Consider the following 8,850-nt stretch of genomic DNA (forward strand, 5'->3'; position numbering starts at 1 on the left):
TAAAACGAAAGTGATCACCCGTTAAAGTGAATAGCAAATAAGTAATACAAATGAGTTAAGGCTCCTACAGCAACACAAAAAAATAAATAAAATCATGTTTGCTGATTGTTCAAATTATTAATTTAAAATGAGCTGAATCAACAAAACTCCTAAGGTTTTTTGCAGGGAAAACTTAATTGTTTAAGCTCAATCCACTTAAATTTCTAAAAACAATTAAGTTAACTTAATCGACTTGCGATGGGACAACATTAAGGACTGGCAATACAAACTGTAAGAATATAAGGTAAAGTTTGACTTTTTTTTTTCTCTCAGTCAGGGAGGGTCTGACAGTGTTGCCGTTGGTCATGTCTCCTGAGGTCTCCCTCAGACTCACCATAAAAGGCAGATAAACGCAGATAAAACTGCCGATAATTACATAGCTCTCTCATCACTCATCTGCATGATCTCAGCACATGTGTCTGCAGATCTACAGCAGAGTGAGTCCACCATCATATGTCTCCTGAGAGCCACTTTAAAAGAGGATTACGCATAAAATAATTAGCTTTTTCATGAAAAATGTGCCTGGGCGCGTTCGATTTTACTGGAACGTGTAATTTACTGTACAACCTTCTTTGTTTTCCTTTCTGAGGTGAAGATTTGTCATTTGTTCTGTAATGTAAAAAGTATTTGGACGAGATTGCAGCCGTATTGTTTTCAGAAGGCACTACAGCGCCACGAGTGTTTATACATCAGTGTTGTCAGAACAATGGGAGGCACTGAGACTCGTGAAAAACTACAAAGGAAGAGATGGCAGGGAATAAGGATGAAAATTGATACTTTTTTTTCCTACCAGTGAGAAATGGTTAGAAAGGAGGCCTCTTCTCAGCAAGGTACAATTTACATTGAAATTTACACATTTGGAGCATAACAGGCAAATCCTTGTGTAAGAAAAGATGGACTGTAGTTTGAAGGAATGATTTTAAGGAAAGGTTACCATCGATGTGTTATAGGCACTTCACTTTTAGTTGGGACAACATGAATTTATTTTGAATTTTTCAAATGGAGGGCAACACGGTGGCTCAGTGGTCAGCACTGTCGCCTCACAGTAAGAAGGTCGCTGGTTCCAGTCCCAGCTGGGCCAGACATTTCTGCATGGAGTTTGCATGTTCTCCCCTTGTTCATGTAGGTTTCCTCCAGTTTCCCCCACTATCCAAAGACATGCACTATGGGTGAATTGAATAAACTAAAATGGCCGTAGTGTATGAGTATGTGTGAGAGTGTATGGGTGTTTCCCAGTACTGGGTTGCCGCTAGAAGGGCATCCACTGCGTAAAACATATGCCGAATTAGATGGCAGTTCATTCCGTGGCGACCTCTGAAATAGACACTAAGCCGAAAGGAAAATGAATGAATTTTTACAATTGAGCAAGATTTATTATTATTGCACAACAGCAAAAATTATATTTGAAATCAGTTTTTTATTTAACATAATAAAAAATTATATATATATTTTTTTTATGTTATTGTGAAGGGTTACATTTTATTGTATCTTAGAATTAATTATTAATTTATCATTTGTACTATTAGTTATTATTTGAATGTTTTTTTTTTTGCATTACAATCATTTGGATTTTGAATAATTAAACCCTGATTCATTTGACAAGATGTACATGATAATTACAGTAAAAACACTGTATTATTATTATTATTATTAAATCAATATAAACTAGTAATATTACACTCAAAAATGATTTTGGCCTTTTCTTCAAACTACTAATTTTAAAATGAGCTGAATCAACATAATTATTGGAGGGGGGTGGAGTTACATAAATCGATTTGTTTTGGGACAACATGAAGGAACTGTGTGGAACCCTGTGTTTTTTGCAAACCAGGCTCTTTCTGAAAATATACCTCTATATACATATTTGGAGAGCGCCAAATATGTCCCAGAAGGTTTTTTTTTTGTAGTTTTTGCAAATCCACCAGAGGCCGCTGTGTATGTTTTTTGAGATCTCAGATTTCTCTTGCGCATGCCATGCTGCTCTTCTCACATAAATCCAACAGAGGCCACTGTCGATTGACTGACTGACCGACCGACCAATCTCCTCACCTACCTTCCCTTTACCCAACCGAAAGTGTTTTAAAAAGCACCAATTAACCAGCCCCCACCCACTTCCCTAAACGCAACCAACAGTGTTTTGAAAACCAATACAGAAATAGAAAATCTCCATGATTTTTACCACGTTTTCAGATTTTACCACATTCTCATCCTGTTATTTACTTGTTTATTTAATTTTTTTGGCTTTTGTTTTTGCCTTACCTGCTTTCTGGAACCGCTCTTTGATGGACTTGAACCCTGTTGTAGCAGTCAGCTCTTTTTTGCATCTCAAGTACGTCGACGTACACTGCAAGCCACTGGTCAAAATGGTCACAGCAAGAAAGCCGTCCATATGAAGGTAAGCACTTAACTGCCATAGCGCGAAAAGAAACAGCATCATACTGGCCTGTTTTAAAGACAAAACGCAACCAAACGTACTTCTGGCTACATAATTCGCGATCTCCAGAAACTTATATAGGGCTACGGTTTCAGAATGAGCCCATGTTGGTTTTTTTCAATATAACATATAACAAATATTTTTTAAAAATAGCTTTTTCGGTTTATATTAGGCCTACTGTAATTTTATATTACATTAAAATATAGATTTGGGAGAAAGTGCACTTAACATTTATCACTATTAACAATATTAACAATATTATTGTTATTATTATTAATAATAATAATAATGCAACAGCACTTCTTACGAAGGCTTTCTACAGGCAAAGATTTTCTACAGACATACTGTATTTCTCTCTTCAGTAAAGCTTTCTTCATCTGACATGCAGCTGTTTTCTCAGTCCTCTTGGAACAGCTTGGCCATGTTGTCATGTTCTGTCTTTGTTAAAGTTCCTTTCTCATTTTCCTGCATGATGGCCGTGCGCCTGCAAATATATGACATAATTGATTTCGTATGCCTTTAACAATGTAGAACCTCTGCTGCAACATCTCTCAGGGCAGAAAAAAAAAAGAAAAGATTTTAAATTGTATATCGTAGCACAATAAATTGCATTCTGGGATTCGCCGTGCTTATTTTATGTAAATAATATGAGAGGAACTCCTTTTGTGTGATGACATCTGAGGGTTTCAATGCCCCAGGTCACCCGTAATTTACATCATATGGGTGGGATTATCATTGTATGAATCATAATCTCCCCCTGCCTGCAAAATGAGGAAGTACAGCATGACAATATTCGCTATTACAGACAATTCTGCTCAGAAATCTGCAGTTACAGAAAGTTTCACTTCTGCCTTATGTTGCTAAGAGGATATTTCAGTACACATACACTTACTGAGAATTTCTTTGAAGCTAGGCGTGATTTAAATATGTTATCTCTAAGAATACGAGAGGAAATTATATCATTCAGCAGTTTTGAATAATCTGTAGTGAGCTACGCAGCAGTTAATATGTTGCCATAACCAACCACAAGTAACAACAAAGCAAACAAAGCAGCAAGTGGTTGTTAGCGGCTAAACTGTTTACAAAGTGAGTCACAAGCGCAGCTCACGTACAACAGAAATATCTCCACTCACCGCTGTTTTTCCAGCTGTCATGGCAGCCTTTGTGTTTTTTTTCCCCTCTGTTGTTCCTTAAGTTACTTCACTGGAGCAAGAACATCAAGTCGTTTCCGTTACCTGTGAAGGAAACTTTCATAGTTCACACAAGAACACAATGAATGCAGAAAGGAATGTACCTTATTAAGATACTCAGCCACTGTTTATCTAATCAGTGACTGAACAACAGCATAACAGTGAGACACAGGGCTGGACGATATGGCAAAAATCTCTTATCTCTTTATTATGAAATATAAATTTAATAATCTGTCAATTCAATTCCTTTTAAAGTTCACATGTATGGACCATGGAAGCACCTCTTTTTATTTATTTTATATTTAAAGCATATACTCTAAAATGTACTCATTCATATGTGATTATTTTTTCACTTTATTTATATACAGTAGTATATAAATAAAATAGTTTGATTATAAATTCAGAAATCTTAAATAAATATTAATAAAAATAGAAAACACTTGATGACAACCCTGCTCAAACAGCCAGCTTAAACCAGCCTAGGCTGGTTGACTGGTTTTAGCTGGTCAACCAGCCTGGTTTTAGAGGGGTTTGGGCATATTTCCAGGCTGGTTTCCGTCATTTCAAGCCTGGTCAGATTGGGAGATGAGCAGCCAAAACCAGCTGTGTCCAGCTTAAACCAGCCTGGAAATGGCCAAAGGGTTACATTTTAACCAGGCTGGTCAACCAGTTAAAACCAGCCAACCAGCCTAGGCTGGTTTAAGCTGTTTTTTTTTTCAGCAGGAAAATATTACATGAAATATTACTAAATAAAAGGTAATACTTTACAATGAGGTTGTATTAGTTAATGGAAGTTAAATTATTTCTTAACATGAACTAACAATGAACAGTACATTTATTACAGTATTTATACATGTTAGTTAATGGAAATAACGCTGTCCATTGTTACCTCAGTACTAGGGCTGGAAAAAAACAGACATTGAGATATTTTGTTTTTCTGCGATATTGCAATATGAATATAATTTCACAAGGTCACTATTTTTAAAAAGAACTGATCGTTTTACATTGATTGGGATGATTTCATGGGAGTGCATCTGTATAAAATGTACAAAATTATAAAAACAAAAAACAAATAAATGACAGAAACAATAATAAAACATCAAACATTCAGTACTTTATGGTTCTCGGAGGAGGCAAACTTTGTAATTTCTGGTGTCTAAATGGTTTAAATTTTCTTGAAATTGCTTGACTTCCTGCGATGTGTCTACTGCAGATGCACACATTGCGATATCAATGCTGAAACGATAAATTGTGCAGCCCTACATGGTACTAATACATAAATAAATGCTGAACTATGATTAATAAAATATTGTTCATCATGAGTTAAATACATTACCTAACATTAACTACTGAAACCTGATTGGAAAATGTGACCAAGAACAAAGCAAACTATAACCTTTGTACTTTCAAACTCACAACTACTGAATCTTGCCATGTTGTTATTTGTGTTTCTGTCAGCATTACCATGGTTGCATTTAAGATGGCAAATAATAATAAAAATACTCAAAAAGCATTACTCCAAGCATGAATTTTTGACATTCATTCATTTTCTTTTCAGATTAGTCCCTTTATTAATTAGGGGTCGCCACAGCAAAAAGAACCAGCAACTTATCCAGCATATGTTTTTTTTTTACACAGCGGATGCCCTTCCAGCTGCAACCCAACACTGGGAAACACCCATACACTCTTGCATTCACAAACACATACTCTACAGCCAATTTAGTTTATTTAATTTACCCATAGCACATGTCTTTGGACTGTGGGGGAAACCGGAGCACCCGAACATGGGGAGAACATGCAAACAGAAATGCCAACTAGCCCAGCCAAAATATTATGGTATCTAAATATGATTTGTTTAACTTTTCTCAGCCAGTTTTATTGTCCTTTAGGTAAACTTAATTTACATTTTAATATTATAAAGGCAGTGTAAAAGAATAAAGGTGACATAATTTGACACGGTAACTCAGTGGTTAGCACAGTCGACTCACAGCAAGGAGGTTGCTAGTTTGAGTGCTGGCTGGGCCAGCTCTGTGTGTAGTTTCCTCCTGGTGCTCCAGTTTCCCCCACAATCCAAAGACATGCAGTATAAGTGAGTTAAATAAAGTAAATTGGCTGTAGTGTATGAATGAATGTGACAGTGTATGGGTGTTTCCCAGTACTGGGTTGCAGCTGTAAAGGCATCCACTGCATAAAACATATGCTGGAATAGTTGGCGGGTCATTCCGCTGTAGCAACCTCTGATAAATAAGACTAAGCCGAAGGAAAATTAATGATAATTTGACTATCCAGTGATGTCACTGTTAACTAATATTAAAATAGTTTTTGGTCATTGGAATAAAAATATGTATATCATATCTAAAGTGTCACCTTCAATGTCAGCTTCTTGAATTAAACAAAAAATCATTAGTATTGACATTGGGTCCACCATAAAAAAGATTCTGCAATAAACTATTTTCCATTTGTCAACTAGCTTCTTTTTGCCAAGTTCATAACTTGCTCTTTCATTTTACAAGTGCATAAAACGGCAAAAACGTACCTTTCCATCATTCTCCAGTCACATTTTTACAGCTTTACTTCTCTCCTCACATGTTAGGTTTTCCTCCATTCGGTGTGCACCAGAGGGAGGTGTTAAATCTATTCTGAGTGTGGATGTTGGAGAGCACTGATGGCGACGGGAGACTGTTGTATCATTCTTTTTGTAAGCAGTACTGAATTCCCTCAGGCTCCTGTTATGAAGGAAAGCATTGTGGCACATCAGACTTTGTAAAGCTCTGATGGCGGAGAGTTGGCTCTGATCAGCAGACAGAGCGCATTGTTTTCAATTATTGCCTGGTCATTTATAAGAATACATACTGATTAAATGCTTTGAGTCACAATAATGCTTTGGTAACCAACGAACTTGTGATCAGTCTAATTTTAGCCAAGATATACAGTATCTGTGACTACAGCAGCTGTAAATCTCTTTTTGAAAACAAATCCAAATGGTAAAAGTAAAGGGTTTTAAAGCTTTATAAGATAATCTATTTAACTTTCACGTTTTATTTGAGAAGTTATGAGTCTTTGCGATAGTCTGCTGAAATGATATTCACTATTGTGGGGCCCAAAGTTAATGGGATCGTTCACACTTTACACTTAATATTTTACTGCCCCTCAAGTGATTCCAAACCTGTATGAGTGTATTATATTGAACACTAAAGAAGATATTTATGCAGTAAGCTGAAAAATCTGTAATAATTTACTTTCATATTAGGAAAAACAAATAGTATGGGAGTCAGTGGTTACAGGTTTACAGCTTTCTTTAAAATAGCTGTTATGTTCGACAGAATCTAATAGGTTTGGAATTAGTAAACGGTGAGTAAATTATGACAAAATTTTCAGTTTTAGGTGAACTATCATTTTAAATATTTAGAGGCAAAGCCTTTTATTCAGTAGATTTACCTGCATGTGCACAGACTTATTGTTCATCACAAGAATCTGCATAAATAGTGTCAATTTTGACTTTGATTTTAATGTACATTAATAATTTAGTAAAGGTTAAATATTCTACCAATGTCCTGTAAAATATATTTTCCCTTTTTACTTCTGTTTTTAAAAGGTAAAAACACATAGCCTTCAATCAAAATCGCAGAAATGACTTTGATATATACTAAAATAATAAATAAAATTTTAAGTAACATATGTTACACACATAACAGATATACAGTGGTAACACATTTGTAAGTTTGATGAAGAAATAATTAAGCTTTTGGAGTTATTTGTGGTCTAAAAGATTAAGCGAAAAGCCTTTTAAAGGCGAAAGGTTTTTCACTTTTGCTTAAAATGTTCAATATAATATATAATAATATAACAATGTTCGATCATCCTAGAAATGCTTATTTCGATCCTTTAGCATACTGTTTACAGCTAAACAGAAACTAAACTTTATTTCCACAAATTATTAGAGGGTGGGGGTGAGTATTGAAGGTGGAATTTCAATCAACAAGATGTCATGTTTTGACCATTTCGCTGAAAAATTTTACTATTGCCCACTAATTAGCGCTACAAATGCATGGATGAGGCCTGTTTACCGCAATATCAAAGCAGTATTTTGGTGCCCATTATATCATCATTCACACATCCTAAGCAGCTTGGCTACATCTCTATCGCGTCCATTTTGCCGTGTGAAATGTGCTAAACTCATCAGAAGACAATAACTTTTCACTACAAACCTATTTATCAACAATGTTTGGCAAGATATGCTTTTAAAAAGCAACATAAAACATTGGAGCGAAATATAATCGCCTATGTTTGGAGGAAAACAAACAAATTCCACGTGCTGTGAACAGCACACAAACAAACAGTCTATTCAGATGATTTAGCAATTCATAGTTTGCTTTAGTTAATTACCATTTGGATGTAAATGTAGTCCCGCTCCTCGTGTAGGATTAGTAGTCATTAGAAGCCTAATTAGTAGTCGTGATGAGTTTGTTCGTTACTTGAATGACAGGTTGTCAATCAGGCGTTGGAAAGCTCCGCCTACATTGAAATCTCTGTTCCAAAATAAAGCACCCAACTAACAATTTCTCAGTTTATTTCAGTTTGTCTTGTATGTTTTTTTTTTTTTTTTTTTTTTTTTGATAGACGAATGAACTGTTACTAATTTTTAAGATTAAAAGACATAAAAATACCATTAACATTAGTAGGCCTACAAATAACCCAAAACTTAATAAATTAATATACAGTGATTGAACACTTTTCCCAGAGATGGGTTGCTTATGGGTTCATTCTGCTGTGGCGACGATTAATAAAGGGACTAAGCCGACAAGAAAATGAATGAATGAATGATTGAACACTCAAAAACACAGTTTGTCATTTTCCTGTAAATCTCTTTTCTGAAACATTTTTCACTCATTACCCTCTTTTGCCACATCACATAAAAGGATGTTGTTGTTAATCCACTGAAAGCATTGTTTTATTCCTGGCACATTCTTCAGTTTATCAACATCCACCTGATAGACTCATGAATGTTCAAGTAACCTCATTCACGTCATTCTGTCTTGGTATTCAGCAACCACACATTTCCTTACTGTTAAATTGCATTGAACAGTCATTGGTTCTTATCTGCATTCCTTCGGCCCTTCCGGCTTTTGGAAGCACAACACAATAATGAAGTCGAGTCAGGAAGTGATGGATGACTGACACATCTCC

General features: G+C 35.4%; 1 long non-coding RNA gene across 13 annotated transcripts in view; it reads right to left on the reverse strand.

The window, feature by feature from the left end:
• The window catches only part of LOC137489140 (uncharacterized), a 52,049-nt gene extending 43,873 nt beyond the window's left edge, over positions 1-8,176 (reverse strand). For 6 of the 13 annotated variants that reach the window (XR_015523788.1, XR_015523786.1, XR_015523789.1 and 3 more), the window contains exons 1-4: positions 8,050-8,176; positions 6,200-6,389; positions 3,607-3,708; positions 2,819-2,957 (exon numbers count right to left, since the gene is read on the reverse strand). This is a non-coding gene — a long non-coding RNA (uncharacterized LOC137489140). Of the gene's footprint in view, positions 1-2,298; positions 2,483-2,818; positions 2,958-3,606; positions 3,709-6,199; positions 6,390-8,049 lie in introns of all 13 variants that reach the window. The other 7 variants (XR_015523791.1, XR_015523792.1, XR_015523794.1 and 4 more) reach the window with 2 other exon arrangements.
• Between the last annotated feature and the right edge of the window lie 674 nt (positions 8,177-8,850).

This window comes from Danio rerio, chromosome 23 (genome assembly GCF_052040795.2).
Source record: "Danio rerio strain M-AB ecotype USA chromosome 23, GRCz13ab, whole genome shotgun sequence".
Lineage (NCBI taxonomy): Eukaryota > Metazoa > Chordata > Actinopteri > Cypriniformes > Danionidae > Danio > Danio rerio.